Source organism: Lissotriton helveticus, chromosome 3_1 (assembly GCF_964261635.1).
Source record: "Lissotriton helveticus chromosome 3_1, aLisHel1.1, whole genome shotgun sequence".
Lineage (NCBI taxonomy): Eukaryota > Metazoa > Chordata > Amphibia > Caudata > Salamandridae > Lissotriton > Lissotriton helveticus.
Genome location: NC_136061.1, coordinates 548,173,266 through 548,190,626, shown reverse-complemented (window position 1 = coordinate 548,190,626; position 17,361 = coordinate 548,173,266). Strand labels below are relative to the sequence as shown.

General features: G+C 48.6%; 1 protein-coding gene and 1 pseudogene across 10 annotated transcripts in view; both read left to right on the top strand.

Moving 5' to 3' along the window:
* The window catches only part of BOLL (boule RNA binding protein), a 1,385,263-nt gene that overhangs the window by 259,460 nt on the left and 1,108,442 nt on the right, over nucleotides 1-17,361 (top strand). The window lies entirely within an intron of this gene.
* On the top strand, nucleotides 110-15,910 carry LOC144825290 (uncharacterized; annotated as a pseudogene).

Genomic DNA, 17,361 nt, shown 5'->3' with positions numbered 1-17,361 from the left:
CAGGTGGGGTTGCAAAACGCCAATTCCATGTCTTAATTGAGCCATGTGAAGACTTCACCTGCCGCCCTTATTAAATTAGGCCCCAGAGGCGGGCTCGGGGCCAGACACTATGGCTACGATATCGGACGAGGATATGGACAGCTACATGTACTCGGCCTACACGCCGTACAACTACAGGTATTTGAACCCCAAAGGCAAGGGCTGGAGGCAGCGGGGTTACCTCGCCTCCCATGCGGACCCCAGAGAGTACTTAGACAACTACCAGCAGGCGCAGCTTAAGGCCATCCTGTCCCAGGTGAACTCCAACCTGACCCCGCGCCTGGGCAAGGCCAACACTCTGGATGTGGGGGTGCAGGTGAACCCCCGGCAGGACGCCTCGGTGCAGTGCTCGCTGGGGCCCCGCACCCTGTCCCGTCTGAGGCGGGGCGTGTGGAGACCGGCTCTGCAGGAGCACGACGGGACTCCGGCCCCCTCGGCCCCCAAGTACGGCGCTTCCCATGGGCCATCGCGGTGTACTCCCCCGTCACCTCCCGCAGACTGACCACCTTCACGGAGGAAGAGGACGTGGAGGCCCAGGGCGGCTGAGAGGGGAAACCCGAGAGCGAGGAGAGCTCGGGGGAGCGGCCCGCAGAGGAGAAGGGTAGCCCCGCGGAGGGAGGCCACGCAGACCGGCACGAGGAGGCTAGCTTTGAGAAGAGAAGCGAGAACAGAAAGCCGGAGGGGACACAGCAGCAGAGCCCGGGCAGCAGGAAACCACCCCCTCCCCTGACATGGGCAGACTGCATTTCCAGGTGAGGGGCAGGCAAGGGTCCTGGCATTTTGGGGGGGGGGGTGGTGAAATTGTACATCGTACTACCTTATGGCCTACCCGAATGCAATATACACTCCATAACAGCCCTCGCCCCTTCCCTCTGCCCCTATCACCCCCGCCGCCTTTGGGGGCACCCATTTGCCCCACTGCGTTAGTTGCTGGACTCTTCTCGACAGTCCATCGCCCCCCATAACCAGCCGTTGCTTGTCTAAGAGCTGCCGCTCAGTTTCCAAGGCCCATGCTGGAAAAACGTTCACAAAGTTTTCTTTTCTCTCTTTGACGTTGTGATACTTGGTCGTTTTTCATTACTTTAGGGACTTGCGGCTTAAAGTACTAGGATGCCAGGGGGTAAAAAAAAGCATGGAATAGGTGAGATACTCGCGCATAGACCTGGGAAATTTGAGACCTGTAGCCACCAGAGGAAAAACACTGGAATCTATTTGCGAGAACTGCAGGCAGTGCCAGCACTAAGAGTTTTAAAGCAGTGTGGGTATTTTTCTGATCTGGATTTAACCAATTAGTTGTCAAAACGGGGTGCTTATTCATGTAATACCAATGAATTCTTAGTGAAGTTCAGTTGCCCACTTAGTTGCTGATTGTAATCCAGGGGTATCTGGTGAAATGTGCACAAGTTAAGGCCCTTTGCACCGTTTTTAAGGCCTTAAAGGGCATTGGTCCTGCCTATCTGACACAACGCATTATATGGTACGTTCCAGGAGAGCACTGCGCTCCTCAGAAGCAAAACAAGTGATCGTTCCTCGTGTCAAAAAAGCGAGTTGGGGTGGCGGGAGTTTTCTCTATTGTGCCTTTGGAACAGCTTACCCTTGCACCTCAGAAATTCTACCGAGCTCCTCTCCTTCAGGAGCGCCAGGACACCCTACGGTAACCATACACTCTAGAACCTTTATTAACATAACATAACAAATAAGGGGAGTAAGGTGACGGTGAGTGAGGTGAGAACACCCAAAAGTTACAAGATGGAATGTTTCCCCTCAGTTTGTCCCAGTGACTGACATGGTAGGTGTAACTTTCCTCAAGTCCTGAGGGCCGGCTTTAGCACTAGTGGCGCCCTGTACGACAATGTTTGTTGGCGCCCCCCTCAGTGACCACCTCCACGACAGATTCCCTCACTATCACCACTGGACAGGGCCCAGGGCATGGACGCTAGCGCACTGGACTGAGAGAAGCAACGGGTGAGCTCTGGGAGTTGCTGGGGGCCTCAAATAACCCATTTGTAAATAAGGAGAGTCCCCGGAGTTAGGGTTTGTGTGTGTGTCTGTGGCTCTGTGTGTGTGTGTGTGGGGGTGTGTGTGTTTGTGTGTGTGTGGCTCTGTGTGTGTGTGGAGTTCTGTGTGTGTGGTGGGGGCTCTGTGTGTGTGTGTGGCTCTGTGTGTGTGGCTGTGTGTGTGCCTCTGTGTGTGTGTGTGGCTCTGTGTGTGTGTGTGGCTCTGTGTGTGCGAGTGTGTGGCTGTGTGTGTGTGTGTGGCTGTCTGTGTGTGTGTGGCTGTCTGTGTGTGTGTGGCTGTCTGTGTGTGTGTGGCTCTGTGTGTGTGTGGCTCTGTGTGTGTGTGTGGCTCTGTGTGTGTGTGTGGCTCTGTGTGTGTGGCTCTGTGTGTGTGGGTCTGTGTGTGTGTGTGGCTCTGTGTGTGTGTGGCTCTGTGTGTGTGTGTGGCTCTGTGTGTGTGGCTCTGTGTGTGTGTGGGTCTGTGTGGCTCTGTGTGTGGCTCTGTGTGTGTGTGTGTGGCTCCGTGTGTGTGGCTCTGTGTGTGTGTGTGGCTCTGTGTCTGTGTGTGTGGCTGTCGTGGTTTTCAGCAGCTCAAAATCACAAATCGCCACTAACCTCTTCTGCAGCAGCCAGCAGGAGCGATGTCGTGAAGAGTAACTTCCCTATTACCCCGAACACTTCTTCCACCGCACTACATGCATTCGCGAGTGCGGAAAGAAGGAGTACCCAAGGGAAAAGGGAAGGGGACAAAATAACAAACAGACTGTACACTTCTAAGCTCTGGTCTATTCTAGTACTTCTGTCTTCAACTGGACAGATTCTGCATGTAAAGAAAAAGATAAGAAGACAGTAAGATATGTACAGGCGTTCATCCCACATTCATCACTACAACTGTGTGTAAACGCTCTATGCAAAGTACCTTAATCCAATCCTTATGTGTAATACTTCTGGAACCTTTTTGTCAGGTTTAACCAAATATCCACATGAACAGCCTTCTTTGAAAAAGCCCAATAAATGCTTGCACTTCCAAATCAAGAAGGTGGCCTTCATACAAATAGGTCTCTCTTTTAATTCGAGAGCAAACTGTATAGTACAACCCACAGCCTCAGAAAGTATTATGTGAACAAAACAAAGTGTTATAATCACTGAAAGAAAAATGCCATATCCTGCGTTCTTTAGAAGCAATATGACTTAACACGTTACAGTCACGTATAAAGTAAAAAGCAAAGAACTCCTGGTAATATTTTTCCCCCAGGCTCCGGTAAATGGGCTTTACAAGGGTCACAAAAGATAAACAATGTGCACAGTTAGGCCCCCGGGAGGAGAGCGCCTCCAGGCGCAGTCTTCCACTCGCCGGGGGAACTAACAAATACCTGCGAGTAGCGCGCACTGAATCCTCGTCTCAAAGAGGCTTCCTTCGGCAGATGCTGGAAATCTCTGCCGGCTCACAGAAGCAGGCTGAAAGGAGAACGCCGGTTTCTCACGCGTTCGTCTCCACATGGGGCGGTGACACGCAGAAGGCAAAGTCGGCTTCACTGGGCAAAGGATCAAAGCGAGTCACCGCATCTCTTTGTAGATTCCGAGGTAATCCAGCGGGGAAGCACCATCCGCTCCTCGGTCCGGGTTGTTTGTCAAGCGCCGTCCTCTGGAAGAGGCGGGGCTTATGAAGGCATTGTAAGGTCTCACGAGAACCTTTTCTCCACCATGGCCTTCTGGGACATGTAGTGTGCCTAACATACTGGTATATAGTAGGTATGACAGGCACAACAGAGAAACGTGGCATATGTTGTTCCCTCACTCTGTCTCCCGTACATGTCTGACTGCAGGTGATCGCGACAGTGGCTCTGTGTGTGGCTGTGTGTGTGTATGTGGCTCTGTGTGTGTATGTGGCTCTGTGTGTGTGTGGCTCTGTGTGTGTGTGGCTCTGTGTGTGTGTGGCTCTGTGTGTGTGGCTCTGGGTGTGTGTGGCCCTGTGTATGTCTCTGTGTGTGTGTGGCTCTGTGTGTGTGGCTCTGTGTGTGTGTGTGTGTGTGTGTGTATGTATGTGTGTGTGGCTCTGTGTGTCTGTGGCTCTGTGTGTGTGGCTCTGAGGCTTTCTGTGTGTGTGTGTGTGTGTGTGGCTTTTTTTGTAGGTGGCTCTATCTGTGGGTGGCTCTATGTGTGGGTGGCTCTGTCTGTGCGAGGGTGGCTCTGTGTGTGTGTAGGTGGCTCTGTGTGGGTGGCTCTGTGTGTGTGTGTGGGTGGCTCTATGTGAATGACTCTGTGGGTAGCTCTGAGTGGGTGGCTCTATATGTGTGTGTGGGTGGCTGTATGTGTGGCTCTGTGTGTGGGTGCAAATGCAATAGGTCTCGCATTGGCGAGAGATTAAGCTATTGGCAGTGTAAATGACAATGCTATTTATTTATGTGTTTTAAAAACAAAAACATAAATAAAAATAATGTCATAAGCAATGCCAATAGCTCTAACTTTAACAATGCCGAGACAATTGCATTGTAAATGCTTGTTCAAATAGTGGTGAAATAATACATTCCAGGGCGCTAATCCCCCCATGTCACAGCATTAAGTTCCAGCTTCGGGTCAGGTAAAAAATCTGCCTGTTTTTAAAAAAAACATATTTTATTGAATTTTTATGAGGTCACCATACAATAAAAAACATGTATCACATCATTCAAATCTGTCAAATATGTCTCCAGTTTAATACCCAACTCACCCCTTAACGCCCTCCCCCCTACATATTCGGTGGTGTGGGCACGTTCAGAGTCTCATAACCCATTATAGTACCAATTGTACAGAAAGCTTGCACATCATTGTTCTTTGTGTGATGATCACATGCACGAGTATTGCTCATTCATCCCCCTCATCCGGCTGATAGTCCTCCAAAGCCTGGGCCAGGGCCACCCACTCTCTTGCCATCTCCAAAGCCTTATCATTACAAACACATGTCGCTTGTCGGAGCCTGACAGTACTCTCACACTTTGCCCACTTACAGAATTCCGTACGCCAGCACTTGCTCGAAGGCCCCTCCCTTGATTTCCAATGCCAAGTTATTTCTCGTTTTGCCAACAATAGACCCAAATCAATAAACTTGCTGATTATTTTAGTTTTAGCCGTGTGCGGGAACCAATGCAGCAAGCAGGCAGCCATGTCGTAATCTAGCTGTCGATCCGTGACTGCATTCAAAAGGTCTCCTACGTCTTCCCAATAACTTCCAATATTCGGGCAAAGCCATATTATGTGTTCCAGTTCGACATCCTCCTCCAAGCATCTGGGACACGCCGCATCTTGGACCCAGAAGTATTTCCGGATCTTACCCGGAGTCAGGTAAGCCCGATGTAGAATGAAAAACTGTATCTGTTGGAACCGAGCATTTCTGCTCCCTTTCCATGCCCTCTTAAGAATGTGTTCCCATGTTGAGTCCGGGATCGGACGGCCTATACCCGCTTCCCACCTTGCCTTGAGGTCCGCCAATGGCGTAATCCCTCACGCAACATCCGAGACTGGAGGCACGTGATCGCCTTAATGGTCCCTGCGGCCATTACGACATACTGACAGGCCAATGTGGTCACAGGTTCCGTTCGTCCACCACCCCAGTGCTTTTGAATCGCGGTTGTAACCGCTGCATGAATCAGAAAGTCACCCTCGGGGAGGCCATACATGTCTTGTAGTGCTTGAAAGGGCATCAGTTCTTCATTCATGTATAAATCCCCCACCATGTGGATACCTAGATGTTCCCAATCCGCTAGCGGAGTCTAAAAAATATGCCTGTTATAATGCTCAACTCTCAAAGTTCCACCTTTGGGATCTCGATCTGATCTCATTTGGCACCCCCTTATGTCATCTTTGAGGCTTCTGAAACAACCCTCCTGTTCAGCTGCCGGCCATGTGACCTAGATCACGTTCCTCAATTAAATTTCCTTTCTTGCTTTACAGGCGGAATGCGCTCCAGGGCTCTTTCTGTAATGCCAAACGCCACCAACAAAAGGTCGACTTGCACCACGGTCGCAGCCACTCCTCATTTAAGGGTGGTGCACAGCCCCCCTCCCAGTGTCATGCCCAATGTGATCACTATAAATATTTTAGCCAGGATCTCTGGACTCAACAGCTGTTTTCTCTGCATTTGCATGGCTCAAAGCTCAGCATGGTTGTACTGCATTCAGCAGTCCCAAATCACCGTGCAAGAGATAATTTCATGTAGTTGTCACACTGGTGATGAGCTTGTGGGCTGGGTGTAGTTGGAAGTTCGTTCCGGAGGTGTCTTTATTGCCTTGGTCATGCCCTCCCACTGTGTCTGTGTTTTTCAGTGTCTTTATTTGCTGCTTGACAAATTGTTTGGTGCATGTTGCTAATTTATGCTTGCACATTTGCTTTCTTATTCTTTTTTTTCAAAAGTTGTGTAGGTAATGAAACAGTATTTTGCATATGTGCCTGAAAAAGCAACTTGTTTTTAGATCTTAATATTATTTATGCTATTTAAGAAATTGTATTAGTATGCAACAGTTAAGGACATGGGTTTAGTGGATTTATAGCAGTAATACTGTGCACCTTTTGGTGGAAGATTATTTTTGATGAATTTATACGGTTAGTGGTTACTTGATCGTGTCCGTGTGTATTTTTAAAGACTTCTGTTTGAGTTGCATACTTATGAAACTGGTTTTGGCTTTGGTACATTGGTTTGTAGGTTAGCTGGTGTTTGCGGATGCTAAACTCATTTGATGTTTTTTTTTTTTGTGTGCATGCATGGGGCAGACAGGGAACCCCATTGTTGGAGGAGATTGCTGTGTTGTTCTCCTGACCGGTTACAGCATGAAATCTGTGGCATATTTGCAATGCTGTTGTGACTAAGACATGAACAAAATGGACTGCATCAGTGGTCCAGGACCAAATAGCTTATAGCTTGGCGATTTCTTATGGTATAGTTGTATCTATGTAAATGTGCGGTTGATGGGGAAGCCCTGTGTCCGAGGTGCTGCCAGGACATCTTGAAATATGCCAGAATATGCAATTAATGAATCTTTGTTATTGTGCTTTTTAGGTCTCGCCTGGCGTTGCTGCGTGAAAGCGCTGTCGCCAGCGAGACCTATTGTTGTTGTTTTCCCTCCCAAGTCATACAGACCGGTGCACGAGCCGATCAGGGTCTGTGGACGCGCTTACGCAGGCCAGCCGAAGGCACGCACACACGCGCATACACACACAGACAGACGCACACACACACACAAACGCTCAATCACACACACACATGCACATACACACACACCGCCGCCGCCCCCCACGCGCGCGCACACACACACACACACAGACATACACACACACACCGCCGCCCCCATGCCGCCTCACCCCACAACTAAGCCCTTACTGCATCAGCGGCCTCAGCCGCCACTCCTGACTTCTGCTGCCACCGTGGGCTCTCCCTCAGGCATGGGAGCCCCGCGTCACCACTGCTCCTCTGGGCCATCCACTCCGTGGGCTCGGGCTTCTCGCAGAAGACGGAAGTCCCGCTCCACGACCGGCGTGACGCTCCCGAACTTCCGGTTTCGGGATGTGCTTGCTCACGGCTTGTTTAATGAATTGAGTTGATCTGTTCCTTCGGAACTTGCTTCCTGGAAATAAGATTGTGAACTAACTTGTCTACTTGAGCAGGGGAATACAACTGGACCTTCTTTTATAGTTTCCTTAAGGAAAGAATATTTTTTGCCTGGGGAAGTTAACTGGCAGTCCTGAACACAAGAATTATAAAACAGATTGTTGCATAGGCAAAGTGGTTGACGGTCGTGCAGGACAGGATTGAGATGTGCACATGCTCAGAACTCTGTGTTCACATAACCAACTGTTCCTTGTTTTTGCACGTTGAGTTATCCTAAGGCACGGTGGATTAATAATTCCAGCAGGGCTTGTGTTCATTCATGCTTCATGATGGTGCATTTTGAGAGCAGCTGCCTGACGCCTAGTGCAGACAGGTGGCTGAGCATTGCTGAATCCCCTCCCCCGTCATGACTCCATTCTGCAACCCCCTATCCCCTCCGGGTCCACCCTGCCTCCCTCAACCCCCCGTGCCCCCCAGTGCCCAGGAGCAGCGTGTGATTTATCTTACTCTGTCACGGAGTAGGTGGCCGTCCCACTCAAGGCTGGGGCTGCAGCGCCTGTGATGAATGTGATGTCCATGGGACCTCCTGCTTAAGATGCTGCGCACCTATAGGACAAGCGAGCACAACTGGCGGCCCAGGCCGCCTCCTCTCCCGCCTCGGTAACGTGCACGCGCCGACCCTGCCGTGCGTGCGCACGCTGTTTCTGCTTCCTCTGCGCAGCTCCAAACCCCACTCCCCACCACAGAACAGGAAGGCGCACTGAATAAAGCTTGAAATTTCTGAACAGAAGTAAACTGAAATTAAATACCGTGTCTGGCCCCCGGTTTACAGTGCACATTTATTATCTGAATCGCTTGCTCCCTCATCCTTCTGACCGGCTCCTTGCGACGAGCTCGGCAGCTTCCCGATAAGAAGCGTAATCAGAAAATTGAGCGAAGCGTTTCCTGCAGCGATAATCTTATTGGTCCGTTACTAAACAGTAACTTTTCTCCCTGCCACACAGTCACAGAGTTGGGGTTTGCATCGTACCCTCCTTAGAACAATCTGGCAGCAGAGTGATCTGAAAAGGGTGATGGGATGTATTAGCCCCCACCCAGAAGCCCTTGTTTTTCTCTCCCGTTAAGCGCTTTTTCCTGTCTGATCGTTGACAGCTCCTTGTTTTAGGATGCGCTGATCGCAGTTTTCCTGAATTTCCTTTAGGCCGGTCATGACAGCAGGTGGATATTTCCATATTATCTGTCAACCAGCAGACTCAAGTGTGGGTGACAGGTGATTAAAATGGAGAACCCATGAAAAGACAATACCGAACTAATGTTTTTGGAGCCCAATTCACGTTTGTACAGAGGTTGAATTTAGAGATGTTTATAGAGGCATTCAGGGGCGTAACACAAGCCCCCCTGCGGTGCAGGCCCCCACAACTCCAACCTTTCAGGATCCCCTCAGTCTTTCAGGGGATCCCATTATGCCCCAACTCCAATAAAGTCAACATGGTTGACTCAAGCCCCTGTTCACATTCTACAGCGGGCGCCTTCATGTTACAGTATGCCACTGGAGGCACTGGTTTGTAAAAGGGTGTGTATATTTTATTTTGAAAACCTTACAATAGGCCGGTGTGGCTTGAAGCAGTACAGCTTAATGAAGAGTTATCAAGGTACATATGTTATTTGCAACTTAAATACACACACCATTGCGGGTCCAATAAAAAAAGAAAACGTAATCGTTGTCCAATACAAACATCCCATTTAAACTAAGCATGATGAGCGATTCCATGCAGCGCAGTTGTATCCGTAGATGAAATTGCATAGCGGGCATTACAACGTGAATGATTTGATCTCGGTATCTAATAGACTTTCGGCACCTTCATGTAATTGCAGGGGAATGTTCCTATAGGTGGCTCGCCTAGCTCATATTTTAGTATGTTTCTGTGGACATCCACGGGTGATAAAAACTGGGAACTCCGGCTCCATAAGGAAGTCCAATGCTGTCTTCCATTGTGAGAGGGGGTCACGGGGAGGAGGGGGAGCATCCCTCCACAGCCTGGCTATATCTCGCTTGGTGACTGTACCATAGACTCCACTGGACCTGTCTCTAACCTTCTTCCTTGCAATATGCACTTTTTTGGGGAGACAGACACCGATCAAGACACTGATGCCTAGGAGGATCTATGCATGATGTAGAGCTCAGTTTTGGCCATAGCCCTTCACCCTCTCCTCCCACGTAAAGTGATGAATGAAAAAATTTCTAGCTTTCGTAATGGAAAGTCTCAATTCTATTAAAGACACGTAAGCGAGGTGTTTCTTTTTTTTTTTAGAAAATCATTTTTATTGGCATTTTCTTTGATTAAGTACATCACATCAGTATCGGTGAGATCAATACAAAAAAAGTATATTACATTCATTTTACACCTGAACATGAAATTGGATTGCATCGTGTTGTATGGCCCCCTGCACAGTCCCAACAATTGGTGATGTTGCTGTGGGACGAGTAGTGAGGCGATATCGGCATTCATGCAAGGTAGTCTGTGTCTTGTACTGGGTTGTGATGTGCACTCTCATTATTAGCCCTATGTGTTAGGGGCTGTTGTGCGCCAGTAATGATAAAAACTGGAACGAACGGGGAAGGTATAACTGGGATACACTGTGTCGTACTTTGCTCCGCTGGGTGTTGGCCGCCTGGGTATTGCATTATGTGTTATGAACACGGGGGTTGACCCAAATAAGTCACTGGGACCTGGGTGAATCAATGATACAAACAAAGTGGTCCCAGAACAGAGAAGAACAATATAGAACAATACCAATTGATTATAAACAAAATTCAGTAGAAATTAGCAGCATTGTTTTTAATCGCAACAAGCAGAGGCAATCAATTGTAAGTAATTCATAAAATACATAAATATGTAAACACACTTAGTGCTCCTTAAGGAAGGGAGGGGTCAGAGTGGTGATGGAAAAGTGTGGGAGAACTGGACAAGTGACAAATTAATAGTCAATTTGGCCTTAATACAAAAAAATGGCATATGACCAACGGTTCACAGACAAATCAAGGCAATCTCATGCTGGGTATTGCATTATGGCATGATGTCTAGCTAGGGATGTGCCGGTGGGGGGGAGAGTTTGGAGGGGCAGGCATTGAGTATAGCATCTATAGCGCACTCACTGTTGTCAGTCTTGACCCAACAAGCTTCTAACCCCTCTAAGAATTACCCTGAGTTGCCGCAGCGGGTGTGTGCACCACCGTGGAACGGATAGCCGGGAATCCGGCGCCGTCAATGTTTCCTATACGATGGAATGAAGTAGCAGCATGGCCATGACATAGATATAGGATGTTTAAGGGCTCCTTTAACTTCTTCTGATCTGAGTACCTCTTCCTCTTCTGCGCACCATTTCTTGACCGTTTCACCCATGTCGCTAGAGGGGGACCCCCCGGTGCCTTCCAGTGCATAGTTATGCACCGCTTGGCCAGTAGAAGCACTAAGGACGCAAAGCGCATCTCCACTTTCATGCTCTTGCGATGCTTGCAAATGCAGAGAGCGCTGGCCTCCCAGGTGTGTAGGTCTGGAAGCCCTGCGACTGCCCGGAGGGCTGTATGAATTTTGTCCAAATAGATTTGGAGCGTTGGACAATCCCAAAACATGTGTTGGAAAGAGGCGTTGGGCTCTGGGACATGTGAAGGAACTGTCTGGGAAATACTGCTTAAGCTTTTCAGGGGTAAGGTATGCCCGGTGTAGAATGTGTAGTTGTATGTTTTTAAATCAATAGTTGCTGGAAACTTTTTGGGGAAATTTCAAGGCGTGGGCCCATTACTTATCATGAAGTGTTCTATGGAAATCTATTTCCCATTTCTCCCGGAGGGGTGCGAGGGTGGGCGGCTTGAGGGTCCGTATGGCTTTGTATATCCAAGTGACTTTGTGGCGTCCTGGGCCCATTTGCAATAGTACATGGATTACCGAGTGTGGGGTTTTTTTGTGTCTGTCATGTGCCACATTTTACGACCGTCTTCCAGTAGTTGTCGGTGTAAAAGTAATTGTCCTCTAGGGAGGTTGAGTTCCTCTATCAATGTCTCGAAGATCTGCAGCTGTCCGTTGAGGTAAAGTGCAAGCGCCCACCTCCGTCAGTGAGTGTTCTGTCCAAGTGTGGAGCTTCCGCTCAGTGTAGTGTGCCCAACACCTAGGGAACCCCGCCAATGGCAGGAGAGGGGAATACATAGGTGCTGTGTGATTCATTCTGTGTATGGGTGTTAGGCAGGCGTGCGCCACCGCGATTGGCTTGGTCGGAGGCGGCGTCACCCATGGCAGTAGCATTCGGGTGATGATTGGGGTATGAATTTGCCCGGATGTTGTGATCCCTTCCCCCCGTGCTCGGCCCGCTGTCGAGTGTCAGACCCATTGCAGTTGGGCGGCTAAAAAATATGCCTCAAAGGATGGGGCGGCTAGTCCCCCCTGGTCAAGGGGCACCTGCAACTTGGCGAGGGCGATGCTCCTGCGTCCTTATCCCCATATGAGGGTCCCGAGGAGGGCATCAAGCTTGCGAAAAAAGGATTGCGGAGGGACCACTGGGCGGTTAGAGAAATAGTATAGTAATCACGGGACGAGGATCATCTTAGCAACTGCTATTTTTCCCGTGACAGCCAAGGGGAGATCCTTCTAAAAGTGTATGGAGGATCTAATGCCAGCCATTGCTTTGCGGTAATTGCCCTTGTAAAAAATGTTGGGGTGCGTCGTATAGTCAAACTCCCAGGTATCAAACCGCTCCAGGAGATGTTGACTTCACCCAGTCTTATTGGGCATGGGGGTAGGTCTTATATTGGTCCAAATCAACTATAATAATTGATTTGGACCAATTTACTTTGAGTACCGCCACTGCCTCAAAATCCTGCAATATGCGCAGTGTAGGGGAAAGGTCTGCTGTAATATCGCGGACATAAATGAGCACGTCATCCGCGTTCGTCGACACCACGTGCATGGAGTCAGCAATTGGGATGCCCCAGTTCTCCCCCTGATTACGAAGATGGATTGCCAGAGGTTCCATCGCCAAGGCGAAGAGTTGGGGGAGGAGTGGACAGCCCTGCTGGGTGCCTCTCCATACTGGGAATGGGCCGATATAAGGGGCCCTAGTCGCGTTCTGGAGGTGGGCGTGGAATAAATTAGCTTGGTGTATGCCTGAAGACGAGGCCCCACTCCCATACAAAGCAGGACCTGAAATAGATACGGCCATGAAAGGGTGTCAAATGCTTTCTCCAGACCAGACACGCCGCCCGGGGAAAGCGTTCACATATCTGATCCTGGACATGGAACAGCAGCCGTATGTTGTAGGAGGTGTTCCTGCCTGGTACAAACCGGTTTTTATCTGAATGGATCAATTTCGGGAGGACCGTGGCGTGCCTATCCGCCAGTATCTTCCCGTAGATTTTATAGTCCGCAGGGCTATGGGCTGATAAGAACCTAGTTGTCGGGGGTCCTTATCTGGTTTAAGGAGGACACGGAAGTGAGGATTACGCTGTATTCTCTCTTTACTGTATTAAAATCAGCAGTTCGGTGAACAACAACAAAGACTTAATTTCGCATGAACCTCAGGGATAAAGTCATCATTCCCAAAAAAAACCAAGGGCCAATCACATTGAGGCAGGATCCCTTGATAGTCTTTTGCTATCACTGCCTCCTCTTTCTTCCTGCGACTGCAGACTGATAGCGACAACTCTATTCCTGTTTAAGCCCTGTCAGATCCTGAAGAGAAAGAACATAGATGTATGAAGCTGGAAATCCAACCGGATAACATAACCGTGCAGCACAAGTTTACATATTCAATGTTCCACAATTAGAATTACATTTGAACCTAATAAATTCAGACATAACTACCTAAATGTGAAAACTCTCCAATCATAGGAAAGGAGACGTCCAATGACAGGTGTCACTCTCCGCCTACGTGGCCTTAAAAAAATTTAAATGTTCCATTACAAAAGCTAGAAGTTGTTTCATTCTATGCAAGGGTTATGCTGTTTCAAAGCTTATCCACAACCAGCAAATCAATACTTGGAGCTGGTTTGAAGTAGAACCTTGTAAAGGTCGAATCGGAAGACTAGTCCGCTGCATTGAGGTTATCTTCCAGGCGAGCCACAAGGGGAAAGGCTTTCGATGCCATGGCTGCTCTGGCCGGGTGAAAGGCTTTCGATGCCATGGCTGCTCTGGCCAGGTGGGCCCCAAATACTGTGCTGTCAATGCCAGCTTCCTGTATGGCCCATCTAACCCATCTTGCAATGGTGGTAGAGGAGACCGATTTGTATGGTTTCCTTAGTGCAATCTGCAGCTGACGTTCTCCGTGGGTGCGGATATCCGCCATCATTGTTTCATAACACTTTATGCATTTCCCCACACATAACTGGCTCCCAACTCGTGCTGCCTGGCCTTCAGACTCTATCACCAGGTCTGGAAGGGAGCCGAAGACCGTGCGCCCATTCCAGGCTTCCATATGAGCCACCCACCACTGGATCTCCTCTCATGCTTCCTCCAACAGGTGAACCATTTAGGAGTATGTGAGACCTCTCCTGAGGTGAAAAGCTTTCAGCCGTTGGAGGAGATGAAAGTGCAGAGATCCAGAAAAAATCACTTGGATTGAGGACAATAGAAGCCCTACCACCCTCACTGTCTGCCGTAGGAAGGTGAAAGATCTGGCCACTAGATGACACAGTTCATGTTTGATACTTGTCATCTTCCTGGAGGGAAGGCTGAGGGTGGTCCAGACCGAGTTCCCAACAAACACCAGGAACATCAACGCTTGAAATGGGGTCAGTATTGATTTCTGTTGGTTTGTAACAAATGCAAGGGATTCTAGGAGAGACACTGTCATCTGCAGATGATGCGAAAGGATTCAAGGACACTGATCCATCAGGAGGATGTCTTCTAGGTATAAGATAATGTGAATGCCTGGGCCCTGAGTGACTCTACCACTGGGCACATTACCTTGGTAAAACACCACAGGTGCACTACAGTCTGATAGGAACAGTGGTAAACTCGAATGTAACCCCTGCCACTGAGCCATCCTAGACCAGATTCCGTTATTTATCAGGCTGCTCAATGTAAGTCTCGGAATCCATCCATTCCTGTGACAGCACCGCCGGATAACGATGGGAGGCGCCGTGATAACATTGATAAGCGTTTCACCACCATGGCGGGTGCTTCAGTTCGTGCTACAAACTCACTGGCGATTCGAGGGAGATATGACTGCCAGCTATGTTTGGACATTGCCCCAAATCTCGACTACTTGCCTGATTACTAGAAGCAGGAGGCAAGAAAAATTCTCCTGGAAGGAGAAAGGGTTGCATCCCAAATAATTGATATTTTTATGGACCTAGCCTCCTTGGGCTTTCGTCAACTGGCTGGAGCAGCAGTCCTCAGACGTCAGGGATGGTTGAAATCTACCACCTTTCGCTCTGAAGTCCAAACAAAGATTTTGGACATGCCATTCAACGGTGATATGTTGTTTGGAAAACATATAGACGAGGCTCTGCAAGACATCAAAAAAGATACTGACACTGCCAGAGCCCTCAGCACCTTACAATATAGAAAGTCTACTTTTCGGGGCTCTATAGGCAGAGGATCGTATTCCTTTCGTGGTGGCTATCAAAGATACCAATACCAGGGTAATCAGGGAAGATATAACTATCAACAGCAGCAGCAGCAGTCCTACAGAAACCCTTCAGCTGCCGCTTATAGACAGCAGAATAGAAGACGACAACCTCAAGGCCGGGATTCTGCTAGAAAACAGTGATGACTTCTTAGCACCTGCAGCAGCTCTGCCACACCTGATTTACAGGAGTCCGAATGTATCCGGACATCTCAACAATTGGAAAAGTTTAACCACAGACAAGTGGGTCTTGGATATTCTCAAATTTGGGCATACCCTGGAATTTGTCAGTATCCCTCCTCCTCACCCACCTTTAAAGAAACATCCTCCACAGCATGCTCTTCTCAGGAAAGAAGCAAAAACCATGCTCTCGAAAGGAGCAATAGAAAGAGTCGCCTACTCTCAGGTGGGGAAAGGGTTTTATTCCCGCTTTTTTCTATTAAAGAAAAAGTCAGGGGAATGGAGGCCTAGCCTGGATTTAAGGAAGCTGAACAAATATCTTCAAAAGAAATCCTTTCGCATGGTCACACTTAACGAAATACTACAGCTTCTGGACCATGCAGATTTCATGACAACATTGGATCTCCAGGATGCATACTTACACTTCCCCATTCACCCCAAACATCGGAAATTCCTTTGTTTCACTGTGGCAGGTGCTCATTTTCAATTCTAATTCCTCCCCTTCGGTCTACGTTCAGCACTGAGAGTCTTTACGAAATTCGTGGCCCCGGTGGCGGCTCATCTCAAACTTCAAGGAATACAACTTTTTCCTTATCTGGACGACTGGCTAATATAGGCTCCTTCTTTTCGGCAGGCTTCTTGAGCAACGTCCACGCCTTCAACTATTTCAATCTCTGGAGCTGTCCCTCAAAATTCAAAAATCAGTTCTTTGTCCTTCCCAAAGGATTCAATTTCTAGGATCAGTCTTGGATACTATCCAAGACAAGGCATTCTTGTCCAAAGAAAGGCAATCACGTCTGATGTCTCTGGCATCAGACCTCCAAAGAAGACAGTCAGTTTCTGTGAGAATCATCAAATCATTCTTGGGAATACTATCCTCAGTAATTCTGTTGGTACCTCACACCCGTCTACGGATGAGGCCGATCCAAGAGGAGCTAGACAGCCAATTGCTGCAGATTTCGGGGTCGTTCGACGACATAGTGAAAGTAACTCCAATTATGCGGGAAGCGCTACGTTAGTGGCTGCGCTCCAAGAATGTCTTAATTGGGCTCACTTTTCTTCCTTCTGTGCCAGAGTTCATCCTCACTATAGTTGCCTCCCTAGAAGGGTGGGGCGCACACCTTCAAGATCTTTGCATACGAGGAAAGTGGTCCGCTGCACTGGCAAAAATGCATATCAATTTCTTTGCGCTTCAAACCATTTTCCTGCCGTTGCAGTCTTTTCCCCCAAGGCTTCAAGGGTCAACAGTTCTCATCAGAACCGACAACACCACTTGCATGCATCACTTAAACAAGAAAGGAGGTACCCGTTCACACATACTGTCTAAAGAAATTCAAAGCATTTGGGAATGGCTGCTTTCTCACAACATCACGATAAAGGTGGAACATTTGCCGGGAATTCACAACACTCTAGCGGACACTCTGAACAGGACTTCGAAGTCCTGTCACGAATGGGAGTTGGATCAAACAGTTGTAGAACACATATTTCGGATGTGGGGCAAACCAAATCTGGATCTCTTTGCCTCCAAAAGCAATCGGAAGTGCCCATTCTTTGCCAGTTGGGAACCGGAGAAGGGCTTGTGGGGGAATGCCTTCATGATGAGATGGACAGGGATCTTAGCTTATGCTCTTTCCCCCTTTCCGTTGCTCCCAAGCTCAAAGTGGAACCACGCTGCATGACTCTCATTGCTCCGTGGTGTCCCCATCAGCATTGGTTCACGGAGCTTCTCCTACTGTTCAAACGCAGACCTTACCGACTTCCTGCAATTCCGACCCTGTTCTCAATGAGCAAGGGCCAGATTCTTCATCTTCGTCCAGTCCAAATGCATCTTCATGAATGGTTTCTGGATTCACAGAATTCGAGGAGATAGATGTACCTCAGGATTGTAGATATATTCTTTCTAGGGCAAGAGCTCCTTCTACTTTAAAGACTTACAATTTAAAA